This window comes from Acanthochromis polyacanthus, chromosome 17 (assembly GCF_021347895.1).
Source record: "Acanthochromis polyacanthus isolate Apoly-LR-REF ecotype Palm Island chromosome 17, KAUST_Apoly_ChrSc, whole genome shotgun sequence".
NCBI classification, from domain to species: domain Eukaryota; kingdom Metazoa; phylum Chordata; class Actinopteri; family Pomacentridae; genus Acanthochromis; species Acanthochromis polyacanthus.
Genome location: NC_067129.1, coordinates 36593463 through 36613030, shown reverse-complemented (window position 1 = coordinate 36613030; position 19568 = coordinate 36593463). Strand labels below are relative to the sequence as shown.

The following is a 19568-nucleotide window of genomic DNA, read 5'->3' as shown; positions in this document are numbered from 1 at the left end:
CACCTCTGCTTATTTTTTGCTTTTCTGTACTATTACTTACTTCATAGCAATTTCCTTTAATCTATTTTAATTCCAGGTTAGGACCTCAGACACTTCGTGTGTGGAGCTAAGGTTGTGGAGCAAATTTTTTGAACACATTGGTATCAGACTACAAGCAATAAACACGCTCCGCTTAAAACATCCCCCGCCTTATATATAGTGCCTCTAAGTGCAAGAAATAATAATATATACTGGACGATACACCTACAAAATGATACATCTTCACAATAAAAACAATCAGATCAAGGTCATACACCAAAAAAGGCAGATCTACCTGATGCACAGGTGGTGTTGGTGCAATATGCATGAAATCCTTCAGGCAGTTTCTGACATATGCTCCAGAAACAGTATCAAAAAATATTTGAAGTGCCTCACAATGACCTTGAAAATAAGGTCATGGTCATGCACCCGAAAAAGCACATCTACATTACCAACAGGCTTAGTGTGTGCAATATGAAGGAAAACCTTCAACTGTTTTCTCAGATATGCTCCGGAAACCAAAAAATATTTGAAGTGCCTCACTATGACCTTGAAAATCAGGTCAAGGTCATGCACCCCAAAAGGCACATCTATACTATACAGAGATGGCCTGGGTGCAATATGAATGAAATCCCTCAAGTAGTTTCTGAGATATGCTCCGGAAACCAAAAAATATTTGAAGGGCCTCACTATGACCTTGAAAATCAGGTCAAGTTCATGCACCCCAAAAGGCACATCTATACTATATAGAGATGGCCTGGGTGCAATATGAATGAAATCCCTCAAGTAGTTTCTGAGCTATGCTCTGGAAACGAAATGTGGACGTACGTACGTACGGACGTACGGACGGACGGACATACGGACGGACGTGCCCACGCCAATATCTCCCTCCGTGCCTACGGCCGGCGGTGGATAAAAACTACATTTACGTCAGACATTACTCATCCAACAGGACTGTGTGACTGAGGCCAACCACATTTGCTGATTGCATTCCTTGTTGAACAAAACTGTTTTTACTGTTGATAACTGGTGATTTACTCATTATAATGCAGGGGTCGGCAACCCGCGACTCCGGAGCCGCATGTGACTCTTTCAGCCCTCTGTTGTGGCTCTCTGTAACTTTGTGAAATAAATAATCAGCAGGCTATTTAATTAAAATTTATTTGTCGCAAATACACCACTGCCGCACGTCTCCGCCTTCACAGCAGAGTCCTGCACTGTGTCGGGTACTCGTGAGTACTAAGGTAAACTACGGATAATTGTCTTGCTCAGTATCTAATCTTTGATAGGGTAATACGACGTTACTCGCAAGAGCACGGCTCGATGTCACGTCCAGCATCCGGGCAGCAGGTCAGAGAGTCAGAGGAGTGTCGTCTTGGAAAATAGGGCAGTGACTTACCGGAAAAAAGTTATTAGCTTAAGATAAAAAAATAAATAGATTTTACAAGTTAAATAGACATTCGCAAATTATTGATTTCCAGCTAACGTTGCGTAACATATGAGGTCCAGGACAAAAATGACATTAACCAAGTAAGATAAATATTAGTGGTAGAACACAATTTAAAAAATGAATCTATCTAATTCGAGGCTTTGTAATAAATTAATCACGCCTGATTAACAAGGGCATAGAGGTAAAAAAGCGATATATGCAGTGTTGTCTTCATTTTAAATACCAAAAGGATTTTGCGGCTCCCGGTGTTTTCTTTTCTGTGAGAAACGGGTCGAAATGGCTCTTTGAGTGTTAAAGGTTGCCGACCCCTGTTATAATGGAATAAGACAGTGGCTAACAAGGTGTTTTCATCAGGTGAAACTGATATTGTACTTTCAATATGTGTCTGATGCCACTTACTCTATGCTTTCATTTAGATGGCATGACTACAACCATGTTAGATATTTTTTACATTACAAGTTTTAATGTTTTAATTAAAGGGTAATTTCCTAATTTATTTATTTAAGCCTCATCTTAACTATGTTCCCAACGATGCACATTTTGGACCAAATGACTTGTCCTAGATCCTCTTCTGCCTTTCCGATCTCCACTCCTCTTTGCTGTCACTCTGTCGTCTTGACTACCTGATCTCTTCCTCTCTTCTGATCTCTCATATTTGACACCCCCTTTTCGACCTGTCTGTCCTCACTACCTGATTCCCTCAAACAGCTTACTTTTTCAAATCTCTGAAGTGTTTTTCCACCCATACCAACCTGTGTGGCTGCTCTCACTGCGCTCTCCAGAAGGCTTCAGTGGGACCAGCTATTCGTGTTGTGATGCTGCAACAAATCCACTGAGTTACCTGGGGTAATGGAGCTGATGATGTTGTCGGTGCAGGTGTAAGGTCAGTGTAGGCTCCTACAAGTCTGGTGGCAGCAGATGGGTCCTGGCCTTTTTGCAGGTCCTGTAGGTGAGTAAAATGGCCCAATATGTAAAGGCAGTGTACAGTGCAACAAGAAACAAATAAGCTGGATAGGGAATAATTCCAGATAATACTTTTATTGCCACATAAAACAGAATGATAGATGACAAAATTTAGGGATGTTGGTGATCCAAAGTGACCCACAATTTTAGTTTTACAATTTATTAGTAGCAGTGCCTTGAGTCCTTAAGCATTTGGCTACCTTTGTGGCTTCACATAATTCTTTTGTTTTCAGCATTATGTGAGAGTTCACAACTGAGTTTTGCTATGGCTTGAATGTAAGCAGGAAATCACTCTAGGCCTTTGAATGTGCAGTGCTGTTTATGACATGAAATGGCCTCTTATATAACCTTATATACCCTTAATTCAGCTTGAGCATTTCAAATAGGGCATAAAGTATTATGTAGTCAGCTGCATTATTTGTCATGTTCAATGTATTCTACAGGTAATACACCTGTAGTGGTACCAGGCATTAAAATGAACAAGAAACTTAAGAAAACAAGGTTGGTCTAATAACTTTTTCCATGATTTTATGTACCTAGGTCCAGAAACTAAAATGTCAAATAGACTGGGATATTTCAAGGTCAGAAAAATTCCAAACAGGAACAGTAGTGCACGGAGTGGTCATCTGCAAAAAATGCCTTGCGTGTTTCAATCTCTTCTATGCAGACCAATGTACTGAAATAAGGTTGTTTTTGACACAGAACCCCTTTGATTTACACACACTTCAGTGATGCCTTTAACCCTGATTTCAGCTTCATAGTACAAACGACTGCAAAATGACTCATTTAGAATCACTAACAAAAAGTGGTTCATAATAATAAATTAATCTACAATATACTATTATATAATTAATATTAAATGATTACATATAATTTATAATGCAGTCGACAGATAGCTGGCGATAGTCGCACTTAAAGATGCTCTCTTATTAGCTGTGAGGACGAATGACAGGGCACAGTAGTGCAGCACTCAGACAACTAATTTTTTATATATGTGTTTTTGCTCATTTTTTCCCCCCACTATGAGTACTAAAAAGTACAGTAGAAAGGAGTTGCTCTGGATTGGAGTGCGTTGTGGTGAGTTGGACTCCAATCGGAGTTTTAACCATAACATTCCACTGGAGATAGCCCAACCAGCAAGCAGCCCGTGGTTCACTATACCTGGGGCAAAGCCATAGACTGTCTATGGGCAGCGTGGATGTAAAGCCGGTGTCCATGTCCGGCTACAGAAGAACCTGCGTAACTCAGCGTAACCGGCTACAGAAGATGCTGCGTAACTCAGCATCTTCCTCATAAACGCCAGGTCACTTAACAACATGCTTGATGAGCTATGAGCCACCACTGAGGCACAGAAAACCATGCAGCAGGGGTCCCCAACCACCGGGCCCCAGACCGGTACCAGTCCGTGAATCATTTTGTACCGGCCCACAAAGAATGAATAATCGTGATGATTATATATAAAAATATGTTTTTGTTTCCGGGTGTCATATTTTGAAAGACAACCACTTCCGCCCTCTCCGAACTTCCGCGCTTGACTCTTTGGCGCGTATTTATCCTGCATCAGCAATGCAAGCCAGCCCTCGCAAAATGAGCCAGAAACAGAGTTCACTGGAACATTTCTTTGGAAAGGGTAAACAAGATAATGATGAGACAGCAGAAGGGTGACAGACTGCCTGCAAAAAGAAAGCTGCATTTAAAAGAAAATACCAAGATTCCTACCCGAGTTACGGGTTCATCGCAACAGGTGATTCACAAGCCCCACAACCATTCTGTGTAATATGCGGTGACAGACTTGCTAATGAAGCCATGAAATCATCAAAACTGCACCACCACATGGAGACAAAACACCCAGCATTGAAAGAAAAGCCCTTAGAATATTTTGAAAGAAAAAACAGGAACATGAAGGACAGAAACAATTATTGAAGGCCACTACTTCAACAAATGTGTCCGTGCTAAAAGCATCATTCCTGGTCGCGGACCGCATTGCTAAAGCTAAGAAGCCCTTTACTACTGGGGAAGAATTGATTTTGTATTTAATTGTTGCATTTAGACTAAATATAATGATTAAGGTTTTTGTTATTGGAACCTTCACACCCCTACCCGGTCCTTGAAAAAGTGTTTCTGCGTGAGATTGGTCCCTGGTACAAAAAAGGTTGGGGGCCCCTGCCGTGCAGGATAGTTGCATCACCATCGCGACGGAAACCTGGCTTCACTCGAGGGTAGTAGATGAAGCTATCATGCTAGCAGGCCGCACAGCACACTGAGCCGACCGGACAAGTGACTCAAGAAAAAGGAGGACTGGTCACAGGTGGTGTACCAATGTCACAGTGACTGAAAAACACTGTTCTCCTCATGAAGAGTTTACAACACTTAGATGCCAATCATTTTATTTGGCCCGAGGGCACACGGTTGTCATGGTAATGGCTGTACACACACCAGTGAGTGCTAATCCTAATATAGCATTAAAGACCCTGCTAACAGCTATTAGCAAACAACAGTCTGTTGTTTGTGCTCTGTAAGTTTTACAAACATACTACATGTGCAACGAGAGGTCATAATGTGCTGGATAAGGTTTATAGCAACGTCAAGGAAGCATATAAAGTCTCCCCGCTTCCCTCCATCTCGGACAATCAGATAATCTATCCCTGTTTCAAATCCCAGTATACAGACCTCTCATATAAAGAACAATGCCTGGGAGAGACTCAGACGGATATGTTCTGAAAATGCCATCCCACAGGTCCAGGACTGCTTCCACACAACAAACTGGTACATCTTCGCACAGGAGGATTTAACGGACTACACTACTGTTCAAAAGTTTTGAGACAGGTTCTTATTTATTTGAATGAGAAAGTGTCTCAAAACTTTTGATCAGTAGTGTAGACATCCACTATTCTGTTTTATATTAAAACGTGCATGGATAATGTCACAGTGGAGAAGAAGATCAGACATAATCCAAATAAAAAACTGTCGATAAACAGTGCAGTGAAACAGCTGCTGAGGGATCAGGACTCTGCTTTCAGGTCTGGACATATGGAACTATACAGCTCAGCCAGATCTAACCTGAAAAAGGGCATTAACCAGGCGAAAACAGCATATGCAAAGAAGACTGAGGGGCACTTCATGGCGGGGAATCTGCAACATGTTTAGCAGGGCAACTGTGAACTTGTTAACATAAACATTTCCAATGCTCCCATCACCAGCACCTGCACAAACCTAGGAGCTAAACCAGTTCTTTGCTTTGTTTGAAGTAAGTGATGAGGAGGATGCCCTATGCTGCTACCTGCTGAAAACCTGGCCCTCACTGTGAGCACAGAGGAGGTCAAGAGGGTGCTCCGGAGTGTGAACTCATTTGGGTTTGGGAAGTGGACACTCTCTCTTTTTTAAAGACCAGGCTTAAAACTTTTCTTTTTGACAAAGCCTATAGTTAGGGCTGACTCGGGTGACCCTGAGAGGGTCAGTTGGAGTACACATGTACGGGGCACAACTGACTTCTTCGATGTCCCCTAGTTATGTCCCTAGTTATGCTGTTATAGGGCTAGGCTGCTGAGGGACCTCTCTTGATGCACTGATGCACCTTTTCTCATTGCGTAATGCGTATGTATTTACTATATAAACCAATACTGCATTGCATTCACTCCGTTTCCCCCTGTGTCCTTTTCCGAATGTCTCTGATCCCAGAGCTGAATGCTTCTGATCTGTGGTTGCTGTTCCACCAACTGGCTTAGTCTCCATCATGCCCACTGTGGGATGCTGCTGCTGACCATCCTCCAGCCCACTGCTTCCAGTTACCCATTTCCACCAATCTACTCGGCATTGTCCTTACCATACTTGATATGCTCTTGTATACACTGTTTGAATCTTACTCACCAGCTATACATGTAATACTGTATATCTAATGCCAGAGCCTTACACCATAACAGTAAACTTATGAATCAGTTTCAGTGTTAGCTTGTATTTTGTATGCATCATCTGTCTTATATCATGCATGTATCCAATTGTGTGTTATATGTTCCCTGTTCCCCACCCCCCTCTTTTCCCGTCCCTCCACCTCCACCTCACCCTCCCTCTCCTCCACCACCTCTTCTGTCCCCCCCATATTAACCACGCTCTGCTCAAAGTCTCTTCCCGTTCAAAGGAGTTTCTTCTTGCCACTGTCATCTTAGGGCTTGCTCTGAGGGTTCAAGCATATGGGTTCTGTGAGGCAATTTGAATTGTAATCGGCACTATACAAATAAAACTGAATTGAACTGAAAGGCTGCTGGTCCTGATGGTATACAGGGGAGGGTGCTAAGGAGCTGTGCAGACCAGCTGGCAGAGGTTTTTACTACCATCTGTAACCTCTCACTGGCTGCCTGCAAAGTCCCCAGCTGCCTAAAATCAGCCGCTATTGTACCCATCCCCAAGAAACACTCGGTCAGCAGTCTGAATGATTACAGACCTGTAGCTCTCACTTCAACTGTGATGAAGTGCTTTGAAAGAGTGGTGCTGATACACATAAAATCCTCACTGGCTCCCAGCCTTGATCAGCACCAATTTGCATACAGAACAGGTTCACAGGTGATGCCATCAACACAGCCCTCCACACAGTGTGACATCTTGAACAATCTGGCAGTTATGCAAGGATGTTGTTTGTGGACTTCGATTCTGCTTTGCAGCAGATATACACTCATCCCAAGCAGACTAATGTCCAAACTGCACAGCCTGAGTATCGGCGAGTACACCTGCAGATGGATCAGAGACTTCCTCACCAACCATCTGCAGTCAGTCCGGATAGGGAGTGATAGTGAGCACTGGGGTCCCTCAGGGCTGTGTGCTCAGTCCCAAGCTGTACACCCTGTACACAAATGACTGTGCACCAATCCACAACAACAACATCTTTGTCAAATTTGCAGATGACACTACTGTGGTGGGGCTGATTTACAACAACGATGAGACGGCCAACAGAGAGGAGGTCCTGAACCTCACCACGTAGTGTTCCTTCAATAACCTGGTACTCAGCTCCTCGAAAACAAAGGAATTGTTGCTGGACTTCAGTAGGAAGGAGGAGGGAGATCTAATCAGGCCCACACCTCCAGATTCACCACCATATTTTACCTAAGTGCAATACGAGTACTGAACACACAGCTGTTTATCAATTTATTTTCAAGTGTCAACAGTGCAATTTACACCGCAACAGTTTTCATTAATTTTGCTATACATTGTGTGTGTATAATGACAATTAAAGCATTCTATAATAGAAATTCTGTTCAGTTTGAAAAATGCCGCTACTGGTGTGACCTCTTCAGAAAATCCTTCATCTTTTCCTTAAATCAATTAGAGTAGAAAAATTTGGTATTTGGATTACTGAGAGTCTCACTGACATCTGCCTCCATTGTGCAGAGCTGAAGTAGCACACCTCTTTCCATTTCCCACTCACACACTTCCCTCCCTTTGACAGGTCAGGCTGGAAGGTAGTAGACAGGCGGATCTGGCAACCATTCAGCTTTGTGCCACACCTTTAGACGTGCACACTATTGTAACTGCTTTACCAGCATTTATTTTGTCAACCGTCATTGAAAGAATGCTCAAGATCATTACCTTTCTTTTCCGCTTTGACTTTATTAATAACGGGATAGATTGCTGGATAATATCTTTCTACTTCTCTTCTGTCAATATCAGAAGATAATTTGGATTAATAAAACTCTCCCACTGCAGAGGACGTCTCTAAGCAGATATCGCATTTACCTAAAAAAAAAAAAAAAAAAACTGAAAATGTAAGCAGAATGGAAAATATGCCAAGCTCAAAATGCAGACACCTAGTGCAGTTTGACGTAAGCATCAGAATCAGCAGATTAGCATGTAAGACACATAAAGAGATGACTAAAATGTGAGTCAACATAGGTGTTTAGACATGTGCTTGAAACAGTTAGCAAATAGTTATAGCTATTTCCCACAAGAATAGAAAACATTGGATAGTCTTAATGATGTGCTCCTGTATATACTGTCTGCTGTCATCTGGATACAGCAACTACAACACTGTAGTTGCAAAAGATGTACTGCTGTTGTTTTTATGACTTACATAGAAATTGCTCAATTCTTAAAGATTGCAGGTCCAGAAACTGGCATCGTCTCTTTCATTTTGAAGGTCATGAAGCGACGAAAAGAAAGCCGCTCTTTAAAAATTTTGACTTGATTAAAATTTTTATCATGGCATAGCCTCAGGGCAGACACATCATGTCTTATACATGCAGTAAACATAGTTCCTCTTTGAACGTTAGTAAGACAAGGACAGAAGAGAACGTTGCTTACTTAGTGTCATTTAATGTTTTTACCATGTGTTTGCTTTAACACTTCACCTTACTCACATTCTACTGTATTTAAAAGAAGCAAACAAACAAACAAACATAAATTTCTGAAACTCCTGCATGATGTTTTGCTTTTTCCAGCAGTCTAAATGTCTTTGGTGTATCAGCTACACAATTTCATATTGTATCTAAATGTTTTTATGGGGGTCTGGCAAAAGGGTACATGCTGATTAGGTGCAGATTTATGCAAAATTTCTATTCAACTAAACAACAATAACAAATGAAACATCAAGGCAAGTGAGGCCTTTGTTATTAATAAACAAAGTGACAGAAACAAGTTAAAACAAACCAAAATGACTCAAATTAGGTGGTGAAATACAAAATGACTGTGAGGATGTTTCTCGAAAACAGGCATTGGAGGGCTTGTAAAGGTATAGCTTAAAAAGAATTCAGTAAAGTATTAGGAAATCCTGGAGCAAAACACATTGCATGTGCATGAGAAATGTGACATGAGAGAAAATTTGGTTTCAAACAAGACAATGTTCTGAAACGTCAAGCCAAAGCTACACAGAAATGGTTTAAAGACAACAAGGTGAATGTTCTGAGATCAAATCAGAGTCCAGACCTCAATCCAACTGAAAAATAGTTGCTGGACTCAAAAGGGTTGTTCACTGACAATCCTGTTGTAACATAACCAAGGTTGAGCTGTTTTGTAAATAAGAATAGGGTAAAACTGCACTGTACTGACGTGTAATGCTGACTAAGACCTATCTACAGAGGCTCAAAGGTGTAATTGCAGAAAAGGTACATCTACTAAACACTGAATTGAAGAGGCTGAATTTTGTTTTTATAAACACTGTGGAGTGGTTCTTCTGGGAGATTGGACCACACAGTTCAGCCTTTGCTTCATTGATGTGTATCAATCAGCCCTAGACATCCATGACATTGTCACTGCTTGACTGGTTGTCCTTCCTTGAACCATTTTTGACAGGTACTAACCACTACATACCAAGCACAACCCACAACCCATTTTGGAAATGTCGGACTCAGTTGTCCAACAGTCAGAATGTGGTCCTTGTCAGAGACAATCCTTACGCTTGTCTGATTTTCTTGCTACCAACACATCAGTTTCAACTGACAGTTCACTTGCTGTCTAATACATCCCACTCTTTGACAGGTGTGACTGAAATGAAATATTCAGTGAAGTTCTCTTCAATTAGCAGTAGTTTTAATGTTGTGGTTAACTGTCGCATTCTTTTAACCCTCATCAGTACACCTGGGGTCCATGCAGGCCCCATGGGTATATAATTTGTCATATCTTTTTGTTTGCACGCTGGATTTTTTAGATCCTTTACATAGTTGTCACCCACATAGTTGCCATCATATAAACCAAAGCTTATTTAATTCAACCAGGTTTGTGGTGTATATATAGAAAAACTGTTCGGGGTCTATGTGGATCCCAGCCGGACTGTGCATCCATCCATAATTGTACACCGCTTTATCCTAATAATTACAGTCGCAGGGAGGCTGGAGTCGATTCCAGCTGACGATTCATTGTAATTCCAGGGGGAAACCTATACATGATATTTTCATAGTAGGCATAAACAAATGTGGTATGAACAAGCTGAAATAGATTTATGTTGTGATAGTATCAAGAGGAAGTCATTCTTTAAAGCATTTATTGCATTGAGTGATTTACACCTCATGGGTTTTTTATCATGTGATTGAGGGCTACCACACTAACCTGTATTATTAAAAAACTTGCTAACTACTATGAAGACCGGTAAATGGTCACTAATATCGTTAATTAAGAGCCCACTGGTTATTTTACTGTCCATTACATTGGTGAAAATATTATCAATTAAGGTTGCACTAGTAGTTGATATCCTTGAAGGTTTAAGGATTGTGGGAAAAAGACCCAGGCTGTACATGGAGTCCAGAAAATCTCTATTTTTCTCCAATTTACCCATATCCATTAAATTAATGTTGAAATCTCCACATACAAACCTGAGACCTCTACCCCCAACCCTACCAAATAATTCCACCAATGTGCTATTAAATAAATCAATGGTAGCTGTACCGGGGGTTCTGTAAACACAACTTATTAACACTTTTTGTGAATTTTTAAGGAGCATTTCAACTGTAACACATTCCAAAATATTATCTACTGCGGTAGACATTTCTTTAACAAGGTAACATTCAAAGTTTTTTCTTACATATATAGCAACCCCACCTCTCTCTTTATTTTTCCTGTTAATAGCAAAAAAATCATAACCCTCTAGTTGTATACTGCATTCTTTATCGTCTTTAAGCCACGTCTCTGTTATTGCTATTACATTAAATGTATCAAACAGGCAGTGTATGATTTCATCTAAATTTGCTTGAAGGCTGCGACTGTTAAAATGGATGATGGATAACATGTCATTTATTGCCACTTCAGTTCTTAGATGTTCTGGTGTGTAGTACTCACAGTTACAATTGTTGTTTATGTAAAAGTTATCTTCCGGATCTATGTCTTTTTCCATGTCATACAATTTATAATTAGCAGAATTCCCTTTTTGTATTCCCTTTACAGTTTGGTAATCCATGCGTCTCATTAGAATCTCCATCCTCTCCGTGCATAAAACGGAGAACTCGTCGTTGTTCTGTTCCACCATATGAGTTTATTTTTGCCGTGTTTATTCCAAAAGGTGCTAGTCAACTTGTAGTGTTGTTCTTCCATTATCCTTGTCATTTGTAGCAATCCAGGTCGTGCAAATTCCTAATCCATATCACTTTTGTTGACTCCGGAGGTCCATTGGTTCGAATCATAACTTTACCATTTCTCGTCCAAGTTGCATAAAGTTTATTTTGCTTACGGAGAATGCATGCCTGTCTTGCTATTTCGGCGTTATTTTTAGTGAGATGCTCATTGATGTAAACTCCAGTGCCTGCAAGTTTCTTTGCATCTTTGAGCAAGTCCACTTTGTGCTTTCGATTTGCAGATCTCACTATAATGTTCGGCTTTACATTGTTCTTTCGTGGTAACATATGACAAGCTGCAATTTGGTGACTCTCAATGCACATTTTGTGCTTCTTAAAGAACTGCACTACTTGTTGCTCCAAAGTTTGAAGTTTTTTAAGCGATGCGTCCTCATGCTTGTTGTCTTCTGACGCAGCCCTAGCATAAGTTTGGTGCCGCGTCTCCAAACCAGAAATAATCAAATCGTCAATGCGCATGTATTGCTCTAGATCATCCACCCGCTTCTCCAATGTTGGAAGCTCACTCTTGAATAAAAACATCATAAGTCACCCAAGTTTCATTGTGCCTTTCATATTTCTATCTACAGACGACGCATGTTTTAATAAAATATATACTGAGATGATATGGACAGGTAGAGAAATGTGAAAGAGATGAAATACTACTGTGGTCCAGCTGGACCCCAAGTGTACAGATAAATAGGTTTTGCCAAGTGTACTGATGAGGGTTAAAACAGATTTTGTGTGCAAATTAGATTAGTATTGCTTTACAGTTTGATAACTGGTGAAATAAATGTGTATTTACAGTAGCTGCAAGTAAAGTTGAATCGAATCATCATCAAGAAGATGAATAGACTTCAATTTCTACATTAACATAAGCTGAAAATGGACCAGAATTTTATGCATCTGGAGGCCAAGATTTGTTTTGACAAGACTTGTAGTGAACATTTACAAGATGTACATGAATAAATTAAGTAGCATTTGCATGATAGTGAACAACTTAACATTTATTACATTTATGCATGCTGAAATAAACAAATTCAGTTTAGATTGTACACTATCAATGAACATAACCAGTAGGATCAAGGCAGTCATCATGAGAAGACATCACAAGAAAAGAAGATTTTTGAGAGGATTACTTGCAGACATCTAGAAAAGGTAAACTAAAATCAACAGTCATTCTGTGAAATAATTCTTGCGAATACATAATTTTTAGCATACCTGAAGGTGAAAGTTGTGTGATATTGTTAATTAGTAAGTTCCTTAAGACAGTAAAAACAAAAATCACATGAAAAATCTCAATAAATCAGGTGAAAAAGGAATGAAGGAGAATAGATGAATCAGCAGCCGCAGAGCTGTTAGTGTGTTTACAGCCACAAAGACCAGGGCTCTAGAGCCCAACATTAGAGTGAGTTAACAGTAAGACAATGCACAAATAACATAGTAAAATTAGGGCTGACATTACTGTTATATTGTTATATTGTTACATTTTGGCATAATTCTAAACAGACCTATGCCTAAAATGCTCATGATCTTCTGATTAATTTAGAAAATTTGTGAGCGTCATTCTGCTCTAATACTGCACCGTGGGAGAGAGACAGGATAAGCAGACATGGCACACTGAGAAAGAACAAGTTTTCAGACTTGATAAGGCGTTTGACTGAACCTGGAGCAGATTATAGGACTGAGTACTGCACGAGACTCACAGAATAACTCATGTGTACAGCCTTCATCTGAATTGTAATCTGTAGTCTCTCCATTGCTTTAATGTGTACGTCTACCAATATTTCTACGTGAAGCCAGGCTGTTTAATTGACATGGCTTAAGAATGCATCTTGCACTTACTACGTTGCCCTGTTGTACTGTTATTTTGTTTAATTGCCTTAGTTTAATCTCTCTTCTAGTTTATTCTAGCAAGGTTACATTCCTCTTCACAGCATGTTTATAAATGATAATTAGTTATATGGACCGGCTGCAATGTCCCATCTATAAAAACTGAATATATTGTTGATTTAGATATTAAGGTTTGAAGGCATGATGTTGTACCACTAGTGTGTATGACAAACACACCAACACTTGATGCAATATATTCTGTACATTCTGTACATGGCTACATAATAATGTGGAATTAATCAAAGCATCAATAATTCTAATCTAATATTCAGAAATGGAGCATTCTGTATAATTTATTTTGTGTTTTTAATTATATTTTCATGCTAATACTTTTGTACTTCAATGAAATTTTCAGTTTCAGACCATTACTTGTACAAGGGTATTTCTAGTAGAGGCTACTAGTTACAGTGTAGATTCAAGTGTACATGCGTAATGCTTGTACAGTCAAAGACAGTTAATATAAAAAGAACATAAAAAGAAGGTAGTGTCTACGGATACGGACCCGTATCCGTAGCCCACAGGCTACGGGTACGGCACTTTCCATTGGCCAGACAGATACGGACCCGTACGCGAGTCTCGCGAGTCAAGAAGCTGCTAACCACTGCAAACTGTTGAAAGGTAAGCAAAGGTTAAGGTTAGGGTTAGTGTTAGGGTCAGGTTTAGGGTCCGTACCTGTCGTACCGATGCTACGGTCCGTACAGCTAGCGTCTACCGGGAGTCACGTGACCAGATCTCGCGTATCTGATTGGCAAATGGCAAGTGCCGTATCCGTAGTCCACAGGCTACAGGTACGGGTCCGTACCTCTAGCAACAACCTAAAAAGAATAGCATGACGTATGTTCTCCTTCATCAGCCCCCCATCCTTCAGTAGCTCTTTTTTCACCTTTTGTTTTTATTTTTTTTCCATTTCTTTCTCACTCCTCCACAGTATTGCCCTCTTCTAATTCAAATTGTGTCAGTATCTGTGTCAGTCTGTGTGTCAGTGTGTTTACCAGCTTATTCTGACACCTATCTGATCTTTTGTTAGACGTTGTGATTTAAAAAATCTAAATTAAAAAAAGCATATCTGATAAACACAACAAGATATTGTTTTCTCATCATCTAATCTGAAAATACTTCAAAAGACTTTTTATATATTCAAATCCCCAAAATTTTGGAAAATGTATGTGGAACCTCCTATCTGATTTAGGAGATTTCCACTCTGAGAATTTGCAGGTAAATGAATGATTACTTGCCAACTTAACCTTCATAGAAATTAATTGATGGATCTCTTTCAATTTATCACAGCAACTGGTGACTGCAAAAGTGTTCATGTGTCTGTCATCTCATTGCACAAGTGTGCTGCCCCACCATACTTAATGCACCTGTGTCTGCCATCCTACTCCATCAGAGACTGCCGGTAAAAGGGTCATCAGCCATTATTAAGTTAATGATCTTTATGTTATGCCTGGAGGTGGTCAGCCAAACATGATGAGTGTTTGTTTCCGTAATGTACAGACCTTTGTATCAAAGGAAGTTTCACATAGCTGGGCTTTCTTTGTGCAAGTCAGCTCAACAAAAGCTAAGCTCCATTCAGAGTTAGCAGCTATAATGAACAATATTATCAATTTTCTTTGTTAACTCAGGCTTCTGTTTCTGCTTCAGACTCTGTGCACATTCATATAAAAGGAGGCAATGAACAAGTCACATGACTCTTCTGCAGTAAGTGAACCAATCATGTGAAGCTGTCTACAGATATTTTGTATTTTTACATATTTGTCACACTTAAATGTTTGAGTTCATCACACTAATTTTAGTATAATACAAAGATAACCCAAGAAAACACAAAATGCTGTTTTTTTAAATGAAGAGTTCATTTACTGAAAGAAAAATGCTGTCCAACCCCACTTTGCTCTATGTGAAAAAGTAATTGCCCCCTTAGCTACCAATCTACCTAATGACCAAATTTATTTGTCAATTGGATTCAGCTTCACCAGCCACACCACATATGATTCCTGCCAGGTTTGCTGATCACTAAATAGAACCCGTCTGGCATTATGAAGAAGTTAAAGGGTCTCGAAAAGCAGCACATGATGCCATTTTCTAAAGAGATTCATGAACAGATGCAAAACAAAGTCATTGACATTTATCAGTCTGGAAATGTTCAAGTCCCCTTCGAATGATAGGTGATGAATGATGATAGTGACTAGGAAATGGAAGTGCTTCACAGTGTCAACTGAGAGGCACATAAAGTGTTGGGATCAGTAGGACTAGATTGTGGGAAATGGTGTGTTTCATAATTTGCTAAGAGTGCATATTAAAGAGTTGTATTGGTTCTGAGGAATAGGAAGGTCAAGAGCATCATTACCACGGTGTGACTGTAATGAAACAAAGAGTAGAAAAGTCCAGAATCAATAAGAAGGAGCTTATGCTTTATTTTACTTATTACTCGTGATTGAATGCAAGGATGATCAAGACATAAAGTGATTGATAATCAGAGTACAGACAGTTTTTGATAATAAAGGTACAGATAGTTTTTGACGTAAGCCATAATCAGTAAAGAACATGAGCTTGTTGTGTGTGAAGTCTCTAATCTTGCTTTGCAGGGGTGAAGTCATTCCTACGAGAGCGATGATGACAAAACATCAGCTGTGACAAAGGAGAGCAGACCAACGCAGCACCGGAGGGGGGGCAGCCTAGATAGCTATACACACTGTTAGAGTATAAGAAGACTGGGTCAGGAACAGGTAGCGGTCTGATTCCATCCGAACTGACTGAACACTTGTTGTTGGTTAGGGACAGAGGATTCAGGCCCAGAGCTCTGTATCGCACATTCAATTTTGCTGTAATAAATACTTTTGATTTTAAGAAGAAGTCTCCTGACAACTCCATCAAAAGAACTGAAATCAATCCGGAAATTTACAAATATCTCCACTGTCTTCAGTGTTAAGCTCCAAGTTGTTCTGTCTGCAACCAGTCACCAGATGGTCAAATCCCCATCAGTAGGTGGACTGATCTCCACCAGAAATTAGTATAATGAAGGTTGTCTTTGAACTTCAGGAATATTCCTGAATATTCGGATCCGTTCGTCTGGTCTCCCGGGTCCAAATTTTGCCTTGGTTTTGTCTTCAGTTAAACTGAAGTATTCCCAAACAGCGGTGTTGCCAACTCCTTAGTAAGGAAAGTAGCTGTTGGCTGTCGAACACCAAAGTAGCTAGAAGTTGCTAAATGATGTCATCGCCTAATTTGCATATTTCCCAGTTTGCATGTAATTGTAATCAACGTTGTAGGAGAGAGGAATAATGTTGTGGAAGAGACCAAAAAGTGAGTATAAAACACCCCAAATATGTTTTTGTACTAGAGGCTAAATGCTGTGGTTTATTTTAGTACGACAGTGAAGAAACATTTTCATTTATATCCCACTCCGTAAGTCTGTATGGGATCTGTAGTGACTTTCACCTGCCTTCTGGCCACGGAGTGAGTTGTCCTCTAATCAGACACTGGGACTGCTGCGGGGTTACTGGACTGACAGCCTGTGCTTTGGGAGGGGAAGAAGCTCTCACAGCAGCACCTGCTGCTCGTTGAAAACAGTAACTGCAGAATGTTCCGACTTTTCCTGTCAGAATCTCCAAAACGGCAGAAAAAGTCAGTAGATTTGTCGCTAGTCGCTTTTGACAAAAAAAAAGTCGCGAGGACGCTTTGGAAAGTCGCTAGATTTAGCGAGAAAGTCGCTAAGTTGGCAACACTGCAGACGTCTTCAGCATCTTGTCTTGTATTAATGCAACGAAGTGAAGCATGACGTCAGAGTCGGCTGCCACCTGGCCATTCGGGTGGTGCTAAGAAAAACGAATGGAGGAGCCGAGATGAGCCGAAGTAATGAGCTCCAAATATTTCCGTCTGAGGGGAGGAAGGAGTGATCACATAGATATATGTGTATATGTTTTTGTGATCACAGGACGGGATGAGCCGATATGAGCCAATGTGGGCCAAAGGCGGAGGGAAGACAGCAACGCCGCATATTCTTTCCGCCCGGTAACGTCCGACTGGGGGGGGGGGGGGGGGGGAAAGAGTATTCGGATACCAAAATTAATATCCGGATACCGCTGTAGTGAACGAATATTCGGATATTCGGGATATTCGGGTCCAGCCCTAGTTTAAAGTGATCAGTGGAAATGGTGCATTTCTAGTTATAATTTTATTGTTTATAGAAGTGTTTGTTGAGGTTATGGATGTTTATGTTCATGATTCAGACTGTGATTGGTTTCAAATGTTCATCAGAGCAACAGCCTGTGGTAAGAAACTGTTCGTTCATGTGTCTGGTGGTTTTGGCGTACAGAGCTCTGTAGCGCCTGCCGGAGAGGAGGAGGTGAAACAGGTTATGTCCAGGGTGTGACGGATCTACAGTGATGTTGCCTGCCCTTTTCCTGACTCTGGACATGTACAAGGCCTGAATGGAGGGCAGGCTGGCACCGATGATTTTTTCTGCAGTCCTGACTGTCCGTTGCAGTCTGTGCCTGTCCTGCTTGGTGGCTGATCTAAACCACACAGTGATGGAAGTGCAGAGGACAGACTGGATGATGGCGGTGTAGAACTGGATCAGCAGCTCCTGTGGCAGGTTGAACTTCCTCAGTTGGCGCAGGAAGTACATCCTCTGCTGGGCCTTTTTCCTGATGGCGTCGATGTTGGACTCCCACTTCAGGTCCTGGGAGATTGTGGAACCCAGAGGAACCTGAAACTTTCCACAGCTGACACCGTGTTGTTGTGAATGGAGAGGGAGGGCAGCACAGGGGGGCTCCTTCTGAAGTCCACTGTCATCTCCACAGTCTTGAGCGTGTTCAGCTCCAGGTTGTTCCGACCACATCAGAGGACCAGCTGTTCCACTTCTCGTCTGTACGCAGACTCATCACCGTCCCGGATGAGGCCGATGACAGTTGTGTCGTCAGCAAACTTTAAGCGCTTCACGCTTGGGTCATCTGAGGTGCAGTCATTGGTGTAGAGGGAGAAGAGCAGTGGGGAGAGCACACGCCCCTGGGGGGGCGCCAGTGCTGATTGTCCGGGTGCTGGATGTGATGCTCCCCAATCTCACCTGCTGCCTCCTGTCTGTCAGGAAGTCTGTGATCCACTCACAGGTGGAGGCTGGTACAGTGAGTTGGAGGAGTTTGGAGTGGAGGATGCCCGGGATGATGGTATTAAACGCCGAACTGAAGTGCACAAACAGGATCCTTGCATAAGTCCCTGGGGAGTCAAGGTGATGCAGGATGTAGTGTAGTCCCATGTTGACTGCATCATCCACTGACCTGTTTGCCCGGTAGGCAAACTGCAGGGGGTCCATCAGAGGGCCTGTGATGTCCTTCAGATGGGCCAACACCAGTCTCTCAAAAGATTTCATGACCACAGACATCAGTGCGACGGGCCTGTAGTCATTTTTTAGTCCTGTGATGGAGGATTTCTTGGGGACTGGGATGATGGTGGAGCATTTGAAGCAGGAGGGGACTTCACACAGCTCCAGAGATCTGTTGAAAATCTGCGTTAAGATGGGCGTCAGCTGGTCAGCGCAGACTTTCAGGCAGGAGGGAGACACACCGTCTAGGCAGCATTTGATACAACTGACCACAAACTTCTATTACAGCGACTAGAACATTGTATTGGCATTAAAAGGTCAGCATTGGACTGGTTTAAATCCTATTTATCAGACAGGTTCCAGTTCATGCACGTCAACAATGACTCGTCTGAGCATACTGGGGTTAATCATGGAGTCCCTCAGGTTCTGTCTTAGGACCAATACTGTTCACATTATACATGCTGCCTTCGGGCAATATTATTAGAAAGCACTGTATTAATTTCCACTGTTACGTTGACGACTGTGACGACCCTCTATTTTCACACCAGGTGTGCCTGATCAGTAGCGGAGGGTTGCCACTTGACAGAGCACACCTGCCATCAGTGCTGCATTTAACTGATTCCTTTTCCCCAGTCAGGTGGGCCTCGCTGACAGGAAGATTGGCGGCGGCGGAGACGGGAGACGGCCCGAATATTCGGATCCGTTCGTGTGGTTCGAGCGGCGGCGCGGCAGTGGCGGCGGAGAAGGCCCGAATAGTCGGATCCGTTCATCTGGTCTCCCGGGTCCACATTTTGCCCTCGTTTAGTCTTTAGTAAACTGAAGAATTCCCAAACACCGGTCTTCAGCATCTTGTCTTGTGTTTATGCAACGAAGTGAAGCGTGACTTCAGAGTCGGCAGCCA

General features: G+C 41.6%; 1 protein-coding gene across 5 annotated transcripts in view; it reads right to left on the bottom strand.

The window, feature by feature from the left end:
- Positions 1-19568, bottom strand: part of amot (angiomotin) — a 101441-nt gene that overhangs the window by 60638 nt on the left and 21235 nt on the right. For 2 of the 5 annotated variants that reach the window (XM_051937661.1, XM_051937665.1), the window contains exon 2: positions 2221-2411. The exons of 1 other annotated variant lie outside the window; for it this stretch is intronic. The gene's annotated coding sequence lies outside the window, so the exon portion shown is untranslated. The remainder of the gene's footprint in view (positions 1-2220; positions 2412-19568) is intronic. 2 more of the 5 variants (XM_051937663.1, XM_051937664.1) reach the window with 1 other exon arrangement.